General features: G+C 46.9%; 1 protein-coding gene across 1 annotated transcript in view; it reads right to left on the bottom strand.

The window, feature by feature from the left end:
• LOC109924182 (laminin subunit gamma-3-like) overlaps positions 1 to 9,814 on the bottom strand; it is a 48,524-nt gene that overhangs the window by 28,185 nt on the left and 10,525 nt on the right. The gene's annotated exons all lie outside the window — the stretch shown is intronic.

Raw genomic sequence — 9,814 nt, 5'->3', positions numbered from 1 at the left:
CCTGCTGTGTTCATCTAGCCCTGCACCTTGTTGTCTTGGATTCTCCAGCATCTGCAGTTCCTAATATCAGTGGAAGGAAGGCTGGTTTGTGTGATGGACTGGGCTGTGTTCACAACTCTCTGTAGTTTCTTACAGTCCTGGGCAGAGCAGTTACCATACCAAGGTGTGATGCATCCAGATAGAATGCTTTCTGTGGTGCATCTGTAAAGCTGGTGAGGGTCCTTATGGACATACTAAATTTCCTTAGCCTCCTGAGGAAGTAGAGGTGTTGTTGTGCCTTCTTGACCATCGCATTTCTGTGGGTGGACCAGGACAGATTGTTGCTTATCGTCACTCCTAGGAACTTGATGCTCTCAACCCTCTCCCCATCAGCTCCATTGATGTAGATAGGGGCCTGTCCTCCTCCTTTCTTCCTGAAGTCAATGACCAGCTCCTTCGTTTTGCTAATGAGGGGAGAGATTGTTACCCTTACACCATGGCATCAAGCACTCGATCTCTTTCCTGCATTCTGTCTCATCATTGCTGGTGTCATCGGCGAACTTGTAGATGGAGTTGGGACAAAATTTAGCCACACAGTTATGAGCGCACAGGGGATTACAGTAAGGGGCTGAGCACGCATCCTTGTGGAGAGCCGGTGTTGGGGATTGTCGTGGAGGAAGTATTGTTGCCTGTCCTCACCGATTGTGGTCTACATGTCGTACTTTCAGTCTGGTCTGCTGCTGGATTCACTGATTTCTGAAGAAGGGTCCCGACCCGAAAAGTCAGCTGCCTCGCCTGCTGTGTTCCTCCAGCTCCACACTGTGTTAGCAGTGACAAATGTGTTGCTTTCACTTTGAAATAGAAAACGAATGTGTGCGCGAAATCAGTGGGCTCGGGCAGGAATTCATTTTTAGTTTCTATTTGTCTGCGACATTAAAATGCAAAGTTAGAAGCTTAAAGAGTTCTTTGTGAAATCCGACAGCCATGAAAAGGTAAAAACGCACAGGAGCAGGATCATGCCATCAGCCCCTCGACCCTGTTCCGAGCATTCACCAAGATCAGGTCTGATCTGTGACCTAAAACCATGTGTCTGCCTCTGACCTATATCCCTTAACACCGCTGCTTAACCAAAATGCATCTATCAGCTAACAGCTAATCTTGCATCCACTGCCCTTTGTGGAAGAGAGCTCCAAACCCAATACTGGGGGGACCTGGATTAGGTTTCAAAAAGCAATCGACTGGATCCTGGATAATCTGAGATAGAGAATGGGAGAAAATTGTGGCTATGAGAGCTGCTCCTTTTCTGAGGTTTTTTTTTCCAGTGTTGAAGCTGATTTCCTCGATCCTTGAAGCAGTAATGACTGTTTTATAAAGTGCTGCATTGTTTTGGAACTTTGGAAAAAGAAGTGGTGGAGGCTTGTAAAATTACAACATTTTAAAGGCATCTGGATGGGTATATGAATAGGGAGGGGTTTAGAGGAATATGGGCCAAATGCTGGCAAATTGTTCTAGATTAACTTAGGATATCTGGTCAGCATGGACGAGTTGAACTGAAGGGTCTATTTCCGTGCTGTATACCTCTATAACTCTAACAGTATTCCTCATGTAATTGGCACCCACCTCTCTTTCCCCATACAGGATGGATAATAGCGAGGTCACTGTAAATACAGACAGCAAAATAAACATAAAAACATAAAACGTGTCCAAATGTCCTCTTGGGATTCCATGAGGTTTCCAACTTAAGCCATGCACAGTCAACAAATGGCCATTGTTTAAGTCAACATTACTTTATGATGTCTGGTAAATAAATTCCATGGCCCACGTCTGCTCAGATTTCCCTTCCTCTGGAAAATATGCTGTAAATTACTGCAACAATCTGAGTGGTGAGTTGGATCCTGCATTCAGCGAGTGGAAGATGTGTGGGCAGGGGGTGGGAGATGTCTAAATGCTCCCTGGGGGACGTATCTGCTTCCCTTCTCCCCCCTTGAGCACACAGAGAATGTCCTGTTCAGGCCACCTTCCAGTCTTCCCTTGACTCATAACACAGGTAGAGCACAGAAAGATCCACCTTGTCTGGGCCAAGGAGGGAAACTCAATGAATCCCACTTCCCCCTCTATCCCAACCTTCTCCGAGTACCCCAGGAAGACACTTTCATTTCCTACCTCTCCCTCCCCAGAACTCAAGGTAAAATGTTCCTGCAGCTCAGAGTGAGACCAGCAGATACCCTCGTGAAGCCATTCAGAGAAAGACCCCCCCTTGCTACATGTGGCCCTCCTTGTTGCCTATTCAGGTTAAAATTAGATGAGGTGAATAAATAACCTCTCAAATTGTGACTCGTACACTCATGTGAAGCATTTTGAGATGTTTAAGCGTAAGGAGCTTTTTTTAATGAGAGTTGATGTTACCTTTCCAGTGTTCACCACTTTGTCTCTGAGTGGGAGACTTTTGAAGACAATTGCCTGGGGAATACTGCATAGAAACAGGCCATTCAGCCCAATCAGGCTGTGCTGGTGTAATTTATTCTTAGCAAGCCTCCTCTCATTCCCTTGATCTTGCCCCAGCCTTTCTACAAACCTTTCTATTCCCTTTTCTCTCATGAACTCATCGCGTTTTCCACTTGAAAGCCGTTTGCCTCAACCATTTCCTGTTGGCCCCAGGGCCTAACCATGCTTTCTGGGTGAAGACATTTCTCTTTATTTCACCAACTATCGGTAAACATCTTGTATTCGAGGAGCTTGTTTTCCAGAAACGGAAACGTCATCTAAATATCAACTTTGTCAAATCTGTTTCTAATTTTGGACATCACATTAAGTCACCCAGGTCTTTCTTTCCTGAAGATCAAAAAGCAACAACTGGTTTGGCCATTCCTGATCTTTTCCAGAGAGACTCCTAACTGGAATGGGGCAATCTTTCATAAACTGAGTTTCACTGTCAGATGGATGTTAAAGATTCCATGGTCCATATTTCGAAGGAGCGAAGGGGAGTTGCTAAGCTGCCAGGTTACCCTCAAAAAAAGTTGGTGAAAACAGACAGACGGTTTATATATCGTATTTCTGTTTGTGGCAGCTTGCTGGGCACAAATTTGTTGTCAAATTTCCTACCTTACAACAGTGACTACACTTCTGCCTGAAGTACTTTGGGAGATCCTGTGATGTTGTAAAAAGCACCAGGCAAATACCCACAGTTGTGTGACATTTTGTTAAAGGGGAATGGTTCTATTGTTTTATTGACACGTTGAGTGACTGAAGGAGAGGTGTAAGATTTTACAGAGAATTGTTTCTCCTTTACAAAGCCAGCCATTCCTGTGTTTTTGAACCTGGCAGTATTCTGTAAAAACTGACATTGTCTCTCACAATATCTTCTGGCTCTGGCTGATTCACTTTCTCTTTGCCTATGTTTGTCTCTCTCTTTCCCTTTTCCTCTGCCTGTCTGTCAGTCCCTCTCTTTCCTTCTGTCTGTCCAACTCCCTTTCTTCCCTGTTTTCATTCTGTCTTTCTCTCTCTCCCTCACTTTGTTTGTTTATCTTTCTGTCTATCAGTCTTTTTTTCTTGTCTCTATGCAGCACCACCTGTTTGTATTTCACTCTCCCTCTCTCTCTCTCTGTCTGTCAGTCTTTCTTTTTCTCTCTGTGTCTTTTTCCCTTTCTCTCTGTACACCAGTCTCTCTCTCTCTCTCTATGTTTGTCTTTCCCCTCTCTAGCTCTGGGATGTAGGTCAGGTTGTTCCCAGACCAGACACACTCCCAAGTACTCACAGATGTTCCCAATCCAAAGGAAGTTTAGATTAGACTTCCTGCTGCGAGAGATGAAAGACAAACACTTGTAATTCCCAAGATCGGGATGTTCCACCCACATCGACAACCATGTGTGCTTTTTAATCAGCCTCAGAGAGCACAAACCATAGCGTCCCCAAACATTACCCGTCCCTGTGCACATCTCTATCATGACAATTAGTGTTTGCGAAGGAGAGTATTGCAGTCACACAAGATTCAAACAGCAACAGATCACCCAGAGGCTGTGACTAATTATCGGTTGAGTTAAAACCAGCCATGGTCTAGCCATTGTCTCATTCCTTTTCAAAAACATATCTAATAACACATAAAAATTACAGAAAAGTTGTTTGTCTTTGTGGTTCAAAGTAAAAGGAAGAGACTGAATGTGTTGAAGACACTTTAGCAGTTCATCTGAGCCTATCCATGACCTCCTCCAGCCCTACAACCCTCTGAGATGTTTACGTCCCTCTGGGGCACCCCTGACTTTAGTGAGGGGCTGTGTCTCTCGCTGGCCCTGACTGAGGGTTTTATAGGGAAAGATGGGGGGCGGGTGCGGTGTGGAGTCTGGTATGGAGACAGGGCAGTGGATGCTGGGGTTTGTGGGTAGTTTTGGTGGGGGAGGAGGCTTGGCAGGGGTATATTAACTGGGAGAAGATTTTTCAGGGGGCATGAAATGGGTGAGTTTAGGCTGGACGGGGGCGGGGTGATGAGTTTTGAGGGGGTGAGGGAGACGAATTTGTGAGGGGCAATGGATTTGTCTGGAGGGGTGATTTTGAGAAGAAAGTGCCTGATTTTGGAGGATTTTACTTTGGGGAGTGTTGAGTCGTTGTGTGTATTTCAGGCTGGGATATGTGTCTGTTCTGTAGGGCGCTGAAGGGGAGAGTTTCGGAGGGGGGTGCATCCTATTTTGAGTCACTCGCTGAGTCACATTTTAAGCTTTGTCTTGTTAACTATCCTGCCAGAAACACACACAGTGGAACTCAGGAGACAACAAGGTGCAGCGCTGGATGAACACAGCAGGCCAAGCAGCATCATAGGAGCAGTGGAACTCAGGGTGGGGAGGGTGGGAGGTGGCTGGGTACAGGACATTCTGTTACACTGACTTCAGTCGACAGTATCTCACCACAGCAGAGACAAGAGTGAAATTAAAACAAATCCAAGCAATCTTCAAATCTAGGCAGGAACCCACAAACATTCCAGAAATGCTCAATCTGCATTGTCCAGTACAGCACCAAGCTGTCCCATTCCCATAAGCTGTCATAGGGTAGGGGTGGCATGATGTCAGGGAAAAGGGGATGAATTTTATGTTGTGGTGTTGCTGGGTATTGGGAGACGCGAACGTTCTCAATCAGTTTGCTCAGTAGTTTCTGCTTCTATATGAAATGGGAGAGTTATTAATGTTTGCGGGCTGCATAAGACTGGGCCAAGTGGTTAGCACTGCTGCCTCACAGCGCGAGGGACCCGGGTTCGATTCCACCCTCGGACGACTGACTGTGTGGAGTTTGCACATTCTCCTCGTGTCTGCGTGGCTTTCCTCCGGGTGCTCCAGTTTCCTCCCATAGTCCAAAGATGTGCAGGTTTGGGTGGAGAAAGGATGTACAGGCACTGGAGGGGGTGCAGAGGAGATTGACTAGATTGATTCCAGAGTTATGAGGGTTGGCTTATGAGGAGAGACTGGGTAGAGTGGGGTTACATTCATTGGAATTTAGAAGAATGTTGAGGGGGAGGGGATCTTATAGAGCCATATAAAATTACGAAGGGAACAGATAAGATAGAAGCAGGGAGGATGTTTCCAATGGTGGGTGGAACTAGAACATAAGGACGCAGCCTCAACATGAGGGGGAGTAGGTTTAGGACTGAGTTGAGGAGGAACCTCTTCACCCACAGGGTTGTAAATCTGTGGAATTCTCTGCCCAGTGAAGCAGTTGAGGCTTCCACATTGAATGTATTTAAAGCTAAGAGAGATAACTTTCTGAACAGTGAAGGAATTAAGGGTTATGTTGACAGGGTGGGTAAGTGGAGCTGAGGCCATGAAAAGATCAGCCATGATGAATTATCAGAAGGTTTATCTTATTGGCCGTGCTAAATTGTCCGTAGTGTCCAGGATGTGTAGGTTAGGGTGGGTTAGCCGTGGGAAATGCAGGGTTATAGGGGTAGAGTAGGGGGATGGGTCAGGGTGGGATGATCTTCGGAGGGTCAGTGCAGACTCAATGGGCCTAACGGCCTCTTCCCACACTGTAGGGATTCAATGGGCCAAATGGGCTACGCTGTTACTCAGGTGTCTTATGGGAGTTTGTTTTTAAGGCAACATCACAAGGGTTACCGGGCTGGGAAAAGTGGTTGTGGGGTGGGGGGTGTTGTTAGTGGGGCCGGGGGGGGTGGTGCCGCAGACCATGAAGGCTGACATTTGGAGCACGGTGGGGAGGGGGTTTGAGGGAGTATTAAGGTTTAGGATGACGGTAATGTGCCCCATCAGGTGGTTTTGTGCCGATTTAGCAGAACATTACTGCAGGTAACGGGTTAAATTATAGAGATTTTTCAATGGACAGGATTCCAGTCCAGAAAATTAGAGGGTGATGTAATTACAGGTTTGAAATGATTACAAAGCAGTAGGGTAAATCGAGAGAAGTGATTTCCTGTCATGAGGGAGTCTCGAACAAGAAGACAGTACAAGCCAAGCACTTTGTCACACAACGATGAGTGGAAATCTGGAATTTTCTCCATAAAGTTGTTTCATGCTCCAATGTCCGCGCATTAAATCGGGCAGGAACAGACTCACAGAGATTTAAATTAGCCCAAACACCAGCTTCCTCCCTTTCCCCCGTGGATCCTATCCCTGTCCTGAAGCCAACCCCTATTCAGGAGGGGGATGGACCCCAGTACTGTTTATAAATAAATCCAGTTACAAACAAGAATGACCCACTGGGGGAATTCTAACGATAACCCAGAGGGAAGACTAAGGTAGATGCAGTGCCCACCACCAATCTCAAAGAACTTGTATATTTTCTCCCTAAGGACACCCGGGTGCAAACCTGGCCACGAAAGAGATGCAGGCAGATGGGTCCACGTCCCCTTGCTTAGGCCTATTGATAGGCCTTTTGCCAGCCCTATGGGTGGGTACCCCCCCAACCTGCCTGCCCCTCTCTGTCCCAGGAGCACAGGGCTGCAAAGTGCAAGCTAAGAGATAATCAAAGATTTTTTTTCAATTAATTGAACAGGGGCTGCAAATTCCTGCACCCTGTGTCGATATTGTCCATGGACTCTGCAGCGTCACGGAGTAAATAGTCAGGCTGTGAACCATATTAACCTTCTGTCAGTCAGTTCTACCTGCTATCCTTTCCAGCTCAGGTCCCCAGGAGAACAGAGAACTTGGCTCTATTATTTTCTAAAATAATACTGCCATCAAATCACCTAATTAGTTTATTGAACAAATAACAATTAGCCCACCAGGAAAAGCAGAAAGGGAGGGGAAATGATGGAGGGGCCTATATTGAAATGGGGTTGTGGGGGATTATAGTGTACCCAACCCCACCCCTGCAGTGCCCACCTCTCTCTAAAGAGATTGAGACTATTCATGGGCACCATGTGCTCCCTGACCAAGGGCACTTGGGCATGAACATAGTCTCAGAAGAGAGGGAGAACTCAGCTCTGTTTTTAATGTATAGGGTGTTATTAACACATCATTGCACCACCCAGTGTTTCAAATTCACTGATTTATATGTGAAGCTTGCACAAAGGCAGTGCAATATCACCCAAAGCTTTTTTATTCCCCTCCTTTATTCATTAACAAGGTGAGGGTGTCACTGACCAGGCCAGCATTTATTGCCCAGACGGTAATTCAGAGTCAATCACATTGCTGTGGGGGTCTGGAGTCACATGTAGGCCAGACCAGGTAAGGATGACAATTTCCTTCCCGAAAGGGCATTTCCTGACAATCGACAATGGGTTCACAGTCATCGTTAGATTCTTAATTCCACCATCTACCGTGGCAGGATGCGAACTCAGGTCCCCATAATGTTAGAGACAACAAGGTGTAGAGCTGGATGAACACAGCAGGCCAAGCAGCATCACAGGAGCGGACTATGATGCTGCTTGGCCTGCTGTGTTCATCCAGCCCTGCACCTTGTTGTCTCGGATTCTCCAGCATCTGCAGTTCCTACTATCCCCAGGATGTTACCTGGGTCTCTAGATTAACAGTCCAGTGATAATGCCACTAGGCCATCGCCTTCCCCCAGAGGGAAGGTGAGGGAACAGTTAAGGATAGAGGGAGGGGGTTTGACCAAAATGGAGTGGGAGGGGACAAGAACTCTGCTCGTTTATAAAATGTCAACAAGCTTCAGCTACCAATCTGTTTGGGAAAGGGAGCTGCATTTCTAACACAGTCAACAGCTGATGCTGGGGGCTCCAACAGTGAGAGTTAAAAATCCTGATGGGAGGTCATTTACCCACAGCCGGTAACCTGCTGGGGATTTCCACCATCTTCGTATTTCAGATTTCCTGTAGCTGCAGGGTTTTGCTTTTGAATCTGTGGAGTTTTGTTTGGTACGGTATTCTGAATGTGGGAGCGAGGCAGTGAATAGAGTTAGGAGAGGTGAGCCCTTACCTCAGTCTAATGGTGGAAAAGGCTCAAGAGCCTAGATAACCTCCCCTAATTCCTACTTTCCTTCCTAATGGCTCTTTTCAGCATTTGGACAGTGTGCTTCAGGTCGGAGATATGATTTTTACCTTCCCCCCACCCCCCCAGCTCAATGTGTGACACAGTGGCTCGGTGGTTAGCACTGCTGCCTCACAGGGCCTAGGGACCTGGGTTCAATTCCAACCTTCGGTGACTGTATATGTGGGTTTGCGCTGGTTTCCTCCAAAGATGTGGGTGGGTTAGTGTGGATTGGCTATGCTAAACTGCCCATAGTGTCTACGGATGTGCAGGCTAAGTATGTTAGCCATGGGGAATGCAGGTTTGTTGGGGTGGGATGGGAGGTGGGTCTGGGTGGAATACTCTTCAGAGGGTCAGTGTGGACTCGATGGGCCAAATGGCCTGCTTCTGCTCAGTAGGGATTCCACGACCCTGACCCACGAGAATCCCAAACAGGAAAAATGAGTTCTGTTGAACTTGAACTTGGGGGGCATGTGTTTAGCTCAGTTTCATTCCCCATAGCCAGGATTAATTCATGAGGAAACAGCGTTTGACCCACACTGTGGGGGGGTGCTGCTTTGCTGCAGGAGCTGGCTTTCAAAAGAAACATCAATACCATCTGAATGTAACCTTCGTTAATCGAGCAACTTTAATCTATTAGACCATCTCAAAGTGATTCACAGGAACAGCTACCAAACAAAATTGTGTGAACAGGATCTAAGTATGTACTTTGGTTATAAAATAGTGACACAACGTTGTAAAACAGTAATAAATGGTTTAATTTGTCCGAAGGAATCACAGGTCAAGAGGAAAAGGCAGGAAAGTGGGGTTGAGCATGATCAGATTAGCCATGAATGGTGGAGCTGACTCGATGGGCTGAATGGCCTACTTCTGCTCCAGTGTCGTATTTTCTCAAAATTGGACATGGAGCCATTGTAGAGAGATGTTACAACAGGTGGTCAAACATGTAGTAAGGAGGTGTAGGGCCTTATAAATGAGGAAAGGAAGAGAGGTCTCAGCAGGGGTTTTTCACCGGGCCTAGGGACCTGGGGTGATGATGGAAATCACTCGCAGCGGCCTGAATCGGAGCAGTGTGTAGATCTCGAAGCTTTCTCAGGCTGCAGTGCTTCACATCGATGGGGATCCATGTCTGCCTGAGCTAGCAACCCCCACAATTCACTGGGAAGCAGTGCCCAGGGATCCTCCATCAAAGCACTGCAGCCAGAGAGGGAAGGCGAAACCAGGTGGACTGAACCCTCATCTCATCGTGGGATCTTGCTGTGCAGGTGTTGATTATTGAGTAGGGCAGTGTTACAGCAGTCGCTGCTCCTCACCCAAGTTATACAGCATGGAAACAGACCCTTCGGCCTAACTCGTCCGTGCTGACCAGATCCTAAACTAAGTCAATATGCATGGGAGTTATGGAGACA

The sequence above is a fragment of the Rhincodon typus genome, chromosome 28 (assembly GCF_021869965.1).
Source record: "Rhincodon typus isolate 14 chromosome 28, sRhiTyp1.1, whole genome shotgun sequence".
Classification (NCBI taxonomy): Eukaryota; Metazoa; Chordata; class Chondrichthyes; order Orectolobiformes; family Rhincodontidae; genus Rhincodon; species Rhincodon typus.
Note: the sequence above shows the minus strand (reverse complement) of the source record. Positions and strands in the feature narration are given on the sequence as shown.